Here is a 14,265-nt window from a genome sequence, read left to right as displayed (position 1 = left end):
ATGTTATGTACCATGTACGTCTCTTGTCCACTTTTAACAGTATATCTTGTCCATCCTTATACTTAACTCAGTATATTCTTTAATGAAACATTGCTAGTCTCCCAGCATAACTTTTTTTTTTTTTTTTTTTACTTTTTACTATGGAAAATTTCCAACAAAGTAAGAAAGGTATATGGGTGCTTCGATATTATATATTCATGGAGTTTCAATAGTTATCAATCCTTGACCAATCTTGTTTCATCTCTCCTCCACCCCCCCACCCCCATTATTTTAAAGCAAGTTCCAGACAGCATACTATTTCTTCTGTAAATGTCATTTTTAATCTATTCTTTTTTTTTTTTTTTTAATCCTACCTACCATTGCTGGGCTTGGAGCTGAGGAGTGTTGTGTGAACTCATAGTGTCATCTTGTCTTCAGTTCCTCAGTTTGATATCAGTTTGTACGAGGGAGGAAAATAGACAGTCGTGGCTCTACCATCTAGCTGGCCAGCATTACCCACCTCTCTCCAGATTGTCTCCTGCCAGGTAATAATGTAATCCTCATGTCTGGAAGGTTTTATTCTCAGTGTAAATTCAGGTCTGTTTTCACCAGGCATGAAGCTCTGCTTGGTAAGAGAACTCGGCCACCACCATCATTTCAGGATGAGTAAGTGTAGGACTTGAAAGTAACAGATTCTCTTCTTCCCTCTGACACCTGAGCATGAATTTCTTGGCCCTTGTTCATGCGGGTTTTAAAAAAAAAGTTAACCAAGATTGAACCTGTCAGTTTCTATTAGAGTTAAATCTGAGTAAGAGAGAAAATCCTGTCACCTTTGAAAATAGTGACTGATGAAGGAGCCAGTATCCCCTACTCCCTGGGAGTTAGCAGACTGGGCTAACTGTGTTTGCACAGCCCATGTGGCCTGGAGGCAGTGAGATAGCCCCTACAGGAATTACTAATAAAAGAGGAGAGAAATACCGCCCTGTGGTAGAGATAAAAATATCTACTGTGAGGTTGTTATTTTTTAATGACACCATTGGGAAACTGTGTTTTAAAAGGAAAAAGTTGTCTACAGGAGAACCCGAGTGGAATTGTGTTTCTGTTAATGTAATTGTTTCCTATCTGACGGTTGTGCCCCTGGTAAGCTGTGAACACCCAGATGCCTTCAGAAGGTCGTGGGAGGTAGGGAGGCTGCGAAGACTGAGCTGAGGTCCTGGTGAATGTGAGGAGCTCCCTTCTCTGCAAACACCACTCACTTCAGTTCTTTTGTCTTCCTGCACATGATGAGTGCTTTGGCTCTACTGAATCAATAACAGAAGACCCGTCACACGGAACCTGATGCAGATGTCTCTTGAAAGAATGAGTGAGGAAACGAGTGGTCCAGGTGTGCCTGGAACATAGTAGATGTTTGTTGACTACATGAAGGAACAAGTGCGGAATCAGAGGATGTGTCCTCGGCAGTGTGTTGGCCAAACGTTAAGTAAGGTCCATAGTCCCATCACCAGTGTTCTGATAGAAATTGCTTTCATGTTTTTTTAAATCTGTGGGAAACATTGTTATTCTTGGTTTTTACTGTGCGCATCATGTGTGCGAACCACAGGATTACTTGCTTTGAGGAATTATGAGGTAGAAGAAAAAATGGCTCCTGCTTTCAAGGAGATTATAATGTGAGGGAGAGAGAGCAGATAAAATTCAGTAAAGACACAAATGCCAAAGATGCAGACACACTGAGTCTGTGTTTTGTTTGGAGATTCCTCTGGATGAGCCATGATGATGCTTTGCTGTGGGAACTGTAAACCTCACTGTGTGGCCCACATCACCCTCAGTTTAATATTCTGCCTTCGGAACTCTTAGAAGTGTGTAAGCCATGATCTGTCTTTCCTTTGAAAGGTGTTTTGGAAAGGTGGTGGGATTCGATGTGTGGACATAGCCTCCAGGAAGTGTACCTAGGATGGACCTGGCTCTATACAAAGAAAACTCACTCATTGGGCATTTGCTGCGGGCCTGGCTGAGCAGGTAAAAGAAACTGGAGCCTGCCCTCTAGAAGCCTGCAGCCTTGTTGGTGGGACCACCTCCCCGCATTGCTGCACTGGGAGGTGGGCCTGGCCAGGTGCTCCAACTGAGGCATAGCAAAAGATGATGGCCTGGGAGGTCTGTCCTGTTTGTGTTACTATAACTTGTTTCTTTTGCAAAGAAAACATCTTATTGAGAGAACCTCATTTACAATCTAGGCAGCAAAAAAGACTTATGTATAAGCATCTTCCTGGGGAAAAAAAGAAAATAGCATAGTTGAATCACAGGGGCATATGTACAAGAGGGATTTTCTGTGACAAACAGTGTGTGGAAAGGACTGAGTTAAGCATGGCTGGCTCTGTCCATGTGAGGGGAATTTCAATATAGCTCCATGGCCACCTCGGGTACACATTTCAGCCACATGACTGCATTTCTGCAGGTGATTAAGTGAAATGGATATGCAGTCCCCAAGCCCTCTGCTTCCAGGTTAGCAGCAGAACTGGCTATTGCAGAAATATCAAGCTTTCAAACTGGACTTGAGTTGGAAGTAAACACGTTACCTCTTACTCCTATGTTGGGTGACTTTTTTAAATGAGCCATTGACTGTTGGTCAGAGAGAACCTTTTGTTTGGGGTGGCAGAATTGATGCCCCAAATCAAGGAGCCCATAGGAATGCTTTGATCCAGGGACCCAGCCTTCCCAGGTGTCTCCACCTTCAAGACTTTTCTCACTATTTGTAAAAGAGGAAGCTTATTTAGGAGTATTATTAGTATGTAATAATTCACCTGGACATTTGCTGTGTTCCTGCCCCTATAGACAGGCACTCATGATTAGGCTAGCTGGTCCTGGTGGACTTTCAGGAATGTGAAGTCATAGAGATTGCTCATGGGGCCTCAGTACTGCCATTCAGTGTGGAACGAGGTGCCAGTGTATTTGGCTACTTCTCTGGTTCCACTTGATCTGCTTGGCCCTGTAAGGAAACCTTTAATAAAAGATTTGTGTCTCCCTTAATAAAATCAAGCCCAGTACCTGCACAGAGTATAAGCAAGGGAAGCCTTTTCCCTAACTGCTTAGGACCATCTTATCTCGATTGACTCAAGAACCATGAACTTGGGGCTGTAAAGAAAGCACTGTAATTCTAGCTCTCTGCTTGGGTCCATAGTAAGACTTTCGTGTGCATCATAATGTAATCGCAGTTCACTGGTATTCAGCTTTTTCAGAGCCTGGAAGACAGTGTCTGAGCAAGGTAAAGACATAAAGGTGAGCCATATTATTTAGAAGGAATAACTGAAGCAGAGGAGAGGCACTGCCATTCCTCTCCCTGTTCCTTCCTGCCAAGATGTCAGCAGAGTTTGGAAGGAGTACAAACTCCTTCCAGGCCACCTCTACTCACACCTCACACTTCACACCTTTCCAGCTGCTGTCAAAGGCGAAAGGCATCATACAGTTGATCCAGCAATACACTTTTGTATAAAAGGAGTAGGGAGAGAATTTGAGTCCTTGTTGGTGCAGAGGAGACTGAAATGGCCTGCCAGGACCTCGGAGAAATTTGTGGATGAAATAAAATACCTGGACTGCCCGTGGTTAGCTACAGCCACCTGCACAGACCAGACCAGAGGAGCCCCAGTCCCCAGTCCACACACCATATCACATTCAAGATCAGATGGATGTGAGTGATTATTCTATAAAAAAACATAAAATGAAAGAACATACAGTTAGGCTCTCAAAAGGAGAAGGGATGACCCAGTGAATATAATGTTACAGGCACAAGAAAAGGCCATCTGTGATGCAGAAGCTCAGAATACTGCCTGTAGCAGTTTAATTTCAAGTAAATGCCTCCGGGAAATAATACAAAATTTTGAAGATTTAAAAATGGATTGTGAAAGAGAAGGAAGGAAAGCAATTGATTGAAAACCCGTCTATGCCCTGGTTCTTGACTGCTGAGTCTGATGTTTTTATTTTGCATGAATATGAGCCCAGTATTGCTCGATTTTCTCAAATTTTTCTCCCCAAGAGACGCCAGAAATCTGTGTTGTTAATGTAAAAGCTCATGATTTTTAAATATCAACAAGCCAACAATCTGCTGGCTGAAGTGTACCAGCTTCAGCCTGAGAACTGCCAGGTTGAGATTTTGGGTGTAAAAGTTTATTTAGGGAGGCTCTGGCCTGATAGCTCAGTTGGTTAGGGCATCGTCCCAATGCACCACGGTTGCAGGTTTGATTCCTGGTCAGGGCACATACAAGAATCAACCAATAAATGCATAAAAAAAATGGAACAACAAATCAATGTTTCAAGTCAATCAATAAAATTTTTTAAAAGAGTTTATTGAGGCAAAAAGCAAACCAAATGCTTCTGCCAGTCAGCCTGGACCTTTTGAAGGCTTTGGTTGATTGGTCCTTGGATGCTGATGGTTACATTTTTTGGATGCTCAAACTTTGTTTTTCTCAAATGTTTTCTTTCATTAATTAAATAGTTGATTTTTATTGATAACTTAAAATCCCATCAAATGTTTTTCTAACTAGCCTCAGACTTACCTAATAACAACATGTTAAGGCCAAGAATAATTCTTGTCCAGAAATATAACTTTGGAAGCAAATGAAAAGATCCCCAGACTTACCATCTATCAGAGCCGGCAACTACTTTAACTTTCATGTGTCTGAAGATGCTTTTGGGGAGACTGAAGGTCTAGATAGGGAGGGAAGGAGGGAGAGAAACCAAAGGGAAGAGGGAAGGAGAGGGAGAGGCCTGGTTGAGATGTGGCAGTTGTGTTAACAGCTTCTCGTTTCACCATCCTGTCTGTTCAGTGCTGCCTCATGAACAAGCCAGGGCAGTGCTGGACCCACAGTGACCCCAGCATGTGCACGGACACAGCCCCCACAACCTGCACACACACACCAGCCTCAGGCCTTGCTGTCTGCTCAGGCCTGGCCTGAGGACATCATTAATGACACACAGTGGCCTCTTTGACGGCCCATCTCTCCCTGGTCTAAGAGTCACAAATACTTATATTTCTTCTGGATAATTAATTGGTTTCTCCTTCTGTACAACTAACTAGATATCAGTTATTTGTTCAGTTAGCTAATAGAAAACTTAGGGCCAAGCATGGTACACCTGTAGCAAGCTTATGGCTCTTTGTAGGAAGCATTTTGGCATCTTTGTTGGCTAAGATAAATTCCTTCTGGAACAAAATGGGGGCTAAAGTGTAAAAGAAAGGCGAGAAGGAGGGAAAGAAGACATATGCAGTCTGAGTTAGGTCTTGCTACTTAAGACTCCATTTTCTAGATCTGCCCACCTATAGTAATTACACATAAACATCATGGAAATAGTCCTGGGGGGATATAGAGTGTGGGTGGGCGACCATTTAATTTTACTATGAATTTATTGTTTAAGTTAGAACACTTTTGAGAGTGAAGGGGGGATGCTCTTAATAATCACACCAGGATCACAAGTGTAAACCAGGACTGCCCTGGGCCACCCGGGACATGTAACCACCCTCAGCTGCAGGTGGCGGAGCAGGGAAGGGTGGAGGGGAAAGGATGGGGAAGGGATGGCGCAGGGGGAGGCAGCTGTGAAAGACTGAGGTATTTAGGGTCAGAAATACTGCTGAGGTGGGCAGTATTTGGATCTATCATCTGCTAGAACCAGGAGGGGAGTGTTGGATCATTGTTGGGCTGGAATTTGGCTTTTGACTGGACTTGCAAGGTGAAGAGTAAAAGTGTCCTGTCTCTATAAATGCACCTTACCAAGTGTGCCCTATGCGGCTCCTGGGAGTCCACGCCAGCTCAGGAGCTGTGTGTGCTTTGGCCCTGGATTGAATAGGATCAGGCTTTCTCTGCTAACACTGCCTAGAGAGCATGATGTGCTAATTTTGAGAGCTAACCACTGGGATTTGGCCATAATTCCACATAGAAGGAATTGAGGCAAAGAAGTGGAGGTGAGGTAGTTGCCTTTCAAAAGTGTAAATGCTTTGTTTTTACCATCGATTTTTGGCTGGACTAAAAAATTCCCAAGAGCTACTTCGGGTGTGCATTAGCCACACTTCAGAATCTCCCCAGGATGGCGCCCTTTCAGCCCATGACCAGAAGATGCTGACTCATGTGCCTTCGTGCCCCAGAGGGCCTGCAGAAACCCTGCAGGGAGGGCTTTCCTCCCTGGACCAGGGTGGAAAACGTTGCCCTGTGCCTTCTGGATGGCCTTGTACTTTGTCTGGAGCAGAATTTCCAGAAGCTAGGAGGGGTCCTTGTCTGGGAAAAACTAGCAGGGGCTGAAGGTGAAGGCAGCCCAGCCCAGCATAGCCCGACTCTGGGAGGGGAATGGGATGGAAACCGAGCCCCGCCCCCCTCTCGGATGCCACCCCTGTGGCCTGGCCCTGGAATTATCCGAAATAAAGATGATGACTTAACATGAGCTGGCCGTTGTCCTCTCTCAGCACATCTGAGATTATCCAAGCTGTCTTGGTGACTTTAACAGCTCTGCTGTTAAGAATTCTGCAGGTATTTGTTGGGGACCTACTCTGCACCAGGCTCACTGAACAGGCCACAGGCCAAGCCCTCAAGAACATAACAGTCTGGAGGGCCAGGCCCACCTGCAGCTGAGGGTCTGAGCACCCTATGAAAGAGTCTGTGACCACACTCACCCAACTAGTGGTACCTTCAGACCTTGCTTCCTTCCCGCTTCTCATTCTGATGCTGGGGAACTGGTCCACTCTCCATCACTCCACACCATTTTTGCCTCTTAGAAGCATTTGCCTTACCAGCAACTCAGGTGTGTGTTGTGAGCTTCCCATTGCAGCTTCACTGCTCCTGCCAGTGCTTATCACAGTGCTTGAACAGTGCTCACTGTGTGCGGATTGGTTTTACATTTGCTCATACTGATTCAGCGTAGTAGGAAGGCAGGTCATTTCATCCCCATTCTGCAGAAGAGACTTTTGGGTAGATGAGATTTGCCCAAGGTCACTTGATCATTGGGTCAGGACTAGAACTTGGGTCCCTGGCCTCAGTGCCCTGCCTGTCCTCTGTGCACTTGAGGTCCTAGGTGGGTGATTCCTAGACCCTGCCCTCTATCTCCTGGTTTATAAAACAGCAGGTCTGCAGAGGTTTTGCAGCCTCACACCCAGCCACTCCGCAGCTTGGGTCACTGAGTCTCCTTTTTTGGGGGCTTTTACAGCAGATACTTACTTGCACATAGAAGACTATCACAGTCTTTTAAAATCAAACATTTAAGAGCACTTACATTCTTACCTTGGCATTTGAGCCCCATAGAAACTGCCCTTCCACCTCCATCCACAGACACATTTGGCAAAGGCTGGATTTCTGCTCCAACCTGTGTGGGTCCCTCCAGCAAAATGGTTTTTATCACTTTTCCTCACAGCACAGTGACATCCCTAGTGATGCTGCAATGAGTGTGTGATTAGAGAGCTGTGGATGGCTGCTCTCAGGCTGTTTCCTGGGGGTTTTTGATCATTGGGGAATCTCAGTGGAGCAGGTTTTAGTGTGAATTTTGTCCAGTCAGGCCACTCACAGCTTTTACAGCAGAGAAGGCATGCTTTTATAGTTACTAGAGGGTGTGGGCTTCATATTTTTTGATATGCCTGAAGCTTGACTTGGATTAAAACTTCTCTTACCATATGGAAGCATTAGAGTAATTCCTTTCTTCCTTCTTTCCTCCCTCCCTTCTTGTCTTCTTTCTATCCCTCCCTTCCTCCCGTCCCTCCCTCTCTCCATCTCCTTCCTTCCACCTACCCACCCTCCATCATCCATCAGAGATAACAGGAAATTTACTGTGGGTGTCATTGATGAGTTTCAATACCTACCCCTTAACTTACACGAATCCCATTCTTCTCTTTACTGCCAAAGCAGCCTGTTGTTTCCCATGGGCCTCAGCTTCCTGGTGTGAGGCCTGGGGCTGTGTTCAGAGCTAGCCTGGAGTCTCCAGGGAGGTGTGGAGCTGCTTAGTGTGTCATTGACTCTTAGAAATGGAAACCACCTGTACTTTGCCTCCCCCCTCCCTCCTGTCTCTTTGCTGCCTCTTTCCTCTCACTGAAATGGTTAATCAGCATCCCTCATCCTGCTGAATGGCTTTGTTGATGAGGAGATGGAAACACAGACCTGGATGGCTTGAGTCAAGTCACTTCCTCTCTGCCTTGGTTTTCTCCTTTATAAAATGAGAAGGATGAACTGAAATGTCTTTTCTAACTCTAGCAGACAGTTATAGATTTATTAATATTATGACAGAGTCTCAGGAACAGCAGAGACATCTGATGGCATCTTTTCTCATGTTTCAATGCCCCCTATAGCATCTCTGACCTATCAAGTCTCAGCTTGGTTACTTCCTATAATGCAGGCCTCACCACTTGCACAGTAGCCCATTATTTTATTGTTGGACAAGTTTATTAGAATGTTTTTCTGTGTGTTAAGTAAAAAGAAAAAACAAAGGCTTCCCTGGAGTTTCTGCCCATTGCCCCACTCTGTACTCTGGGGCCACACAGAACATGTGTGCGCTCTGTTCCCCACAGAAGTCCTTTGGATATTCAGATTCGTAGAGATGCTCTCATTTCCTCTGAGTCATCTTTCATCTGGGCTAATAGCCCTTCCCTCATACACACACCCCTGCTCCCTCCACCAAGGAAGCACATTTCACTTCTGAAGGCCAGCAAGTTGGAATATGGGTAGAAAGCTTTCCCTTTTGGCGTAGGCGCCAGGAGGCAGGAAGAAGGCCTCTCTGGAGCAGATATATGTGAACTCACATTTCTTACCTGGGAAGCCAGTGTCCCAGTTTATAGGAGTCCCTTCCAGCCTCCCGAGGGCTGACCTTGCCCACTGCAGGGACACCACTTGTGCAGGCTCCCATACAAAGATTGTGCAGTGCCCTGGGCCTTGCCCGAGCCCTTACCCTGTGCGCACAGCTTAGCACAGGGCATGCCATAAGGTCAGTGCAATGACCAGCAAGGGGCATGCTCTTGTTCTGACTACAGGGACCAGCAAGTTTTTCAGCATGTTTGGGGCATTAGAAGAAGAAAGGTACAGAAGAAGAAAGCTTTGAGACAATCAGTATGTGGATGACATGTTTGAGTTTGCTGGGAACCACCTGGAGAGTCCCTGAAAGCAGGGATGCAGGGACTTCCCAAGACATGTCTGCACAGACCACATTCCCTTGCTCTCCCCTCCTCACTTATATTCTCCCATCTCTATTTTAAGGAAAAAAACAGAAGATTCCCTGTGATTGTGTCTTTTCTCCTCTCTAGTAGACTGACTTGGCCATTTCAAACTACAGAACCACATAAGATGGATGTTAGCAGCTTCAAGTGGGGACACAGAAAGTTCTGTTGGTTTTTTCCAAACCATAGCATCCTAAGGAGCTGCTTTGCCTTCTTCCTGTTTTCTCAGTGGGGGCCTGTACCTTCTGGATTTCTTGCCAAGTGTGGCCAGTGCATTTTCACAGCTATTGGCTCCAAGGGCCTCTGCTCCCTGGAGCTTCCTGACAGCTGGAATTCATGGTCATGGGGCATTTGTCACAGCTTTGGGGGGATTTCTGTATAACTGCTTTGAGACCTTACTGTTCCTGTTGTTGCCTAAACATTAGCTTAAACATTATATTGGGGTAAAATGAACTAAACCCATACATGTCTCTGGTATTCATCTGGGTTTATCTCTGGGGGTTTGAGAAACTTGAGCTCCCCTGAATGGAATTCCATGTAGAGCTGTTTTTGTGCAATGCTTTTCAAGGCCCTGAGTCTGGCTGGCCAAGAGGGTCCGGGGAGCGGGTATGCCAGCATTTGCCAGGAGGAAGAGCAAAGCCTTTTGGGTTGGAGAAGCTGGGCCATGTCCTTTCTGTCTCTCAGAACTGGGCTGAGGGGGAACACTGAGAGGCAGCCTAGTGGAGAGGTGAAAGGCATGGGCTGGAATCAGACTGCCTGGGTTTGCATTCCAGCTCTGCCACTCACTGCTTCCATGACCTTGAGCTGATCTCTGGACTTCATGGTGCCTGGGGCATTTTCTGTTAAACTACACCTTCCTCATGGGGGTGAGGTTGTGAGGGCTGAATGGATTAATATTTATCCAGTGCTTAGAACAGTACCTAGCACAAGTGCTATGTGAGCATCTATAAAATAAGAAGAGTTGCGTCAGAGTGTGCACTGCAGCAGGGTGACTGCTCAGCAATGATGTGCACCTGAGAGGCCTTCACACGCCAGCTCACCTGCCCAGGCCTGTTGCTCTTGGCAGAGGTGATGAAAATATGGACTGCGGTCATGCTAGAGGCTGAAGATCGGATTTTCTTGGTGTAGACACCTTCTTCTAGAGTCCAATAGATGCTGCTGCTTATGGGACAGTTTCTCCAAAGGTTTTGGTCATGTGTTTGCCTGCAGTCTTTCCAGAACTCTTGGGCACCTGGTGGATGCCCCCCAGTTTTTTCTCCTTCCTACTTTGGGAGAGAGGCCCCACCCTTCTTTTCCCTGCACAGGGCTGGCAGAACGGTCCACCTGCAGATGTGGCTGCTGTGCCCCAGTGCCATTCATGAAACATTAATGTTCCTCTCCTCTCCGGAGCTTCACACCCGGCAGCCACCGTCTGTCCAGCTGGACCTTCTGCTGCCTCTTTCTTCCCATTTCATGCCCCTCGATCCTCCTCGTTCCTTCTGCACCGTCCGAGGTCCATCAGTCTCGAGGCCCTGCTGGTGGGGCACCTGCCCACCATCTCCACCCCAAGCAGCTCTTTCTGTATAGGATGCCTTAAGATTCAGTATCACTAGATTCAGTATCACTCGGTTACTGGAAGGTTCGGTTTACAGAATGTAGCTACTTCTTCCCTTGTTAACTAGAAAATCCAGTTCATCAGAATATACAGTTTTGATAGAGAATTATGTGTGGAATTAAGCAAACTGAATTGAAATCTTGCCTTATTTTCTTCAATGGTAAAATGAGAATCATATCGTGTGTCTCACAGAGTTTCTTGAAGATCTGTGTAAACCTTAAAGTGCTGCATACATCTCTGAAAGATTATTGTTAGTCTCTAAGCATTCTGCTGCAGCAGGACATCAGCTACAAGCCTGCAAGTAAACGAATAATGAAATTGTCGCATCACTCCTTGCCTCTTTAGGAAGGCTCCAGATCATCTCCCCAGCAAAGGCTGGTGTCATTAGTGCCTTCAAAACCTTTGTTTTCCTCTGTTGCAGTTTAAATTAATGGTGAACAAAAATATACTTTATAGTAATAATAATAACAACAACAACAATAACAACAACAGCAACTCGTGTTGAATGTAGATGTAGCATGAGCCATGCACTGTACAGAGCGCTTGGCTGTTTCATTATCCCAGCTCCATGAGGCCAGTACGGTTTCTGTCCTCATTTTGCAGGTGAGGAAGGGGAGGCACAGACAGAACTCATGCCCTAGTTGTCACAGCCTGTAAATGTGGAGACTGGGTTCAAACCTTGGCATGGGTCCTGATCACTGTGCTGCCCTTGTCACCTGGGTGTCACGTTGGCACTGGTGGGCTCCAGGGTGCCTGTCTTTGTGGTGTCCAGCCCCTGAAGAAGGAACGGGCTCCTGGAGGTGATTCAATGTAACTACCTGCCTGCGAGCATCTCAGCCTGTCTCCTAATGGATGTGCTTATGAGAGAAAGAAAAGGATGGGTTGTATCTAGTGACATTGAATCTGTCTAAACATGGGGTTGATACTGGCAGCATCCCCCTGAGAATTGGCTGGTTGGCATTTCAGGTTTATAGCCACCCCCCTCATTAACCTGTAAGAGGACACTGCCTCATTCCTTGGAGCGCCAGTGCTGAGTCCTCGGCGTGGAGCTGCACTCTGATCCTGGAGTGTATACTGATCCAGTAGGTGCCAGGACCTGTGTGGTTCATTTAATATCTTTTCCTTAAAGTTGAAATAAAAATGAAGCTCATAGCTATTGTTTGGAGCCTGCTCTATTGACGCCCTTCTGGAAACTGGGGGTACAGAAAGGAGTTAGGCGCAGGCCTGCTGCTCTAGGGGGATTGAGGTTGCGGACTCTGGAGGGGTTAGGGTGGGAGAGAACTGGTGTGCCCTGAGGCTGTGGCTGTGGAAGTGCCATTGGGGCAGAAGGAACAGCCAGAGTGAGGTCGGAGGCAGGAAAAGGTAGAGCTGGGTCCAGGGCTGAGGAGGAGGGCAGTGTGGCTGGAGCACGTGGGCTCTGTAAAGGCTGGGTGCCAGAAAGTAAGTCTGGACAGGGAAGTTGAAGCTAGCTGGTTTTTAAAAATTCAAGAGTCTACATCTGTGCTCGTCTCCTCTCTGTGGGCTGGCCCAGGGGCCACGTGATTTGGCCCTTTCCATTCCATATGTGACCCCATTTCCACCCAGGCCTACAGGCTCAGGGTGCAGCCATGGCCCCCACAAGAACACCAGCCAGGCCTTCAGCCTGCAGCCTCCCAGCCTGACAGCCAGGCTGCAGCTTGGTCAGGCTCCAGCTGGGCCCCCATCCCCTTGTCCCACTTCCTGATGCCTCAGCCCCACTGGGTTCCTTAGTCCCTTAGGAGTGAGGTCCTGCCTGGCTCCTTCCAGTCTCACTGGCTGGCTCCCAGCACTGTCCTGCTGGCCTTCCTAAACGCTGACCACATGCCTGGACTTCATTTTTATTGCCATATCTGTTCACTGAGCCCTTTAGGGGACAGCCAGGAGGGATAGTGACTCCATTTTACAGAATCTGCCCTGGGTCAAAGCTAGAGAATGGAGGAGCCAGAGCTCAAGCTAGTCCAACATTCCTGTATTGGAGTGTATCCCGGGGCCACCGTAGAGTTTTGTCTTCTACCGCCTGTGCTGCCACCCAGCCCTGCCCAGCTAATGCTCAGAGGAGTCTTCCAGGGAGGTTCTCACTTCTCAGTTTGAACTGTCACTTGCGCGGTCGACTTGTGACCACAGTGGAGAAGAGAGTGGAGCGAGGCTTTCTGGAGATGCCTATTCCTGCTCTCGCAGATTCCAGGGGGTTCTCTGTGGCTGCTGACTTGTGGGTGTTGCTGCAGTTGCAGAAATACCTGTGTGTAGCTAGCCCAATACTGTGTGTCTAGTTTGCTCTAGGACAGTGAGCTGCAAAGTTGAGGGCTGCCCTTGCTTGTAGGGTACTCATGAGAATGCAGAGCTAGAGAGAATCCACCTGCCTTATAGACAGCTGAGTCAGAGCATGGGTCACATCAACAGTGGCCTGCATGTCCCTTTCATGGGGGAAGACCATGTGTGATTGGAAATGAGAGAGAATGGGGAAGAAGGGGTGAGGACCTTCTCCAGCTGGTTGGGGTTCTGATTTAGGGTGATTGAGCAATGTGGGGGTTAGATCTTTGGTAATTAGGAAGCCTGTGGCAGAGAGAGGCCGCTTCCCCAGCAATGAGGAAGGAATGGGCTGATAGAACAGGTCAGCAGAAGGCAGAACACTCTCTGTGATCTGTTTCTTAGGGCAAGCTGTGGAAGGGGGGGGCGGGGGGGCAGGTGGCAGGGAGGGAGGCACCCAAATGTTGCTGCTTACAGGACTCACAGGTCTTGGCTCTGGTGTTGTATTTGCAGGTACTGAGCTACACAGACCCCTGGGGATCCTGCCACCATTGGGCCCTGCCCTCCTTCCTCCCTTGTAGCTTGTAAGACAAAGCCACACTTAGCATGGTGTGAAGGCCCCTTTGATCTGGCTTCAACCTGATCTTTCAGACTCATTTCCCTCCACTCCCCTCTCCCCTCACACGTGGAACTGTGCGCAGTGAACTGCGTGCGCGTGCATTGTTCAGGCTCTCACAGGTACTGGCCTTGAGTCCAGCCCCTACAGATTGCCTGTTGCCCCTTCTTGCCTCCTTTTCTTTCCCCGACTCCTGCTGTTGAAATCCTGCTTATTTTATAAGCCCAGCTCAGGCACAGCTACTTCATCAACTCGTCCCTGATCTACACTCTATCTCTAGTTGGAATCACATCTCCCTTTCCCTTTGTTCATGAAGCTCTTTGCTTATGGCTTTGTTAAAGCATTTATTTACTCTTACCCTGGTGTCCCCACAGCTTGATTGCAAAGTCCTCGAAGACAAGCAGGGTCTGCCCTCACTCATCCTTGTACCTTTCACTCCCTACCTGGCAGCTTCTAGAAGACAGAGGCTGCACAGTTCCTGTCTAGCGAGTGGCATCACTGCCACTTCAGGTCAGCTTCAGAGTCACGTGTAAATGTGCTAGAGGGTGAGTCCTACCCGATGGTGGAGATGCTGGCCCTGCACCCAATGTCCTCAGAGAGGGACCCAGAGATCTACCAGGAAGTCCTGAAAATTGCATGCAT

The 14,265-nt window shown here is 47.4% G+C and overlaps 1 protein-coding gene across 1 annotated transcript in view; it reads left to right on the top strand.

The window, feature by feature from the left end:
• The window catches only part of XXYLT1 (xyloside xylosyltransferase 1), a 145,095-nt gene that overhangs the window by 85,129 nt on the left and 45,701 nt on the right, over positions 1-14,265 (top strand). The window lies entirely within an intron of this gene.

This window comes from Miniopterus schreibersii (assembly GCF_964146895.1).
Source record: "Miniopterus schreibersii genome assembly, chromosome: 5".
NCBI classification, from domain to species: domain Eukaryota; kingdom Metazoa; phylum Chordata; class Mammalia; order Chiroptera; family Miniopteridae; genus Miniopterus; species Miniopterus schreibersii.
Note: the sequence above shows the minus strand (reverse complement) of the source record. Positions and strands in the feature narration are given on the sequence as shown.